We start from the raw sequence: 323 nt of genomic DNA on the forward strand, positions 1-323 counted from the left end.
ACTTACCATAATTTTCCTAAAAATTTGGGAAAAAAAAAATAATAATAAAAATAACTTAATTTAGAGCTGCTATGGACTATAATAAGCCTCTACTAACCTTGTATAACCTGCTGCACTGTCCCATGAGGTTTGTGCTGAGAAGCAAGTTTGCGACGTTTAAGTGGCATTCCACAAAGGTAGGCATCACTCAAGTTTGTATCTGGAACACCGCGCTGTTGTCTCTCTAACATCACGTGTTATAACTGGTATCCAGTCCTACAATGAAGAATACATGAAATTTATCACTAAAAACAATTCTACTTTTGACCTCATTACAATTATTA

The 323-nt window shown here is 34.7% G+C and overlaps 1 protein-coding gene and 1 pseudogene across 1 annotated transcript in view; both read right to left on the minus strand.

Annotated features, from left to right (window-relative positions):
- LOC119585349 overlaps positions 1-323 on the minus strand; it is a 30,947-nt pseudogene that overhangs the window by 7,245 nt on the left and 23,379 nt on the right.
- LOC119585118 overlaps positions 104-323 on the minus strand; it is a 1,937-nt gene continuing 1,717 nt past the window's right edge. The window contains exon 4 of the mRNA XM_037933751.1: positions 104-255. The gene's annotated coding sequence lies outside the window, so the exon portion shown is untranslated. The remainder of the gene's footprint in view (positions 256-323) is intronic.

The sequence above is a fragment of the Penaeus monodon genome, chromosome 19, assembly GCF_015228065.2.
Source record: "Penaeus monodon isolate SGIC_2016 chromosome 19, NSTDA_Pmon_1, whole genome shotgun sequence".
Taxonomy (NCBI): Eukaryota; Metazoa; Arthropoda; class Malacostraca; order Decapoda; family Penaeidae; genus Penaeus; species Penaeus monodon.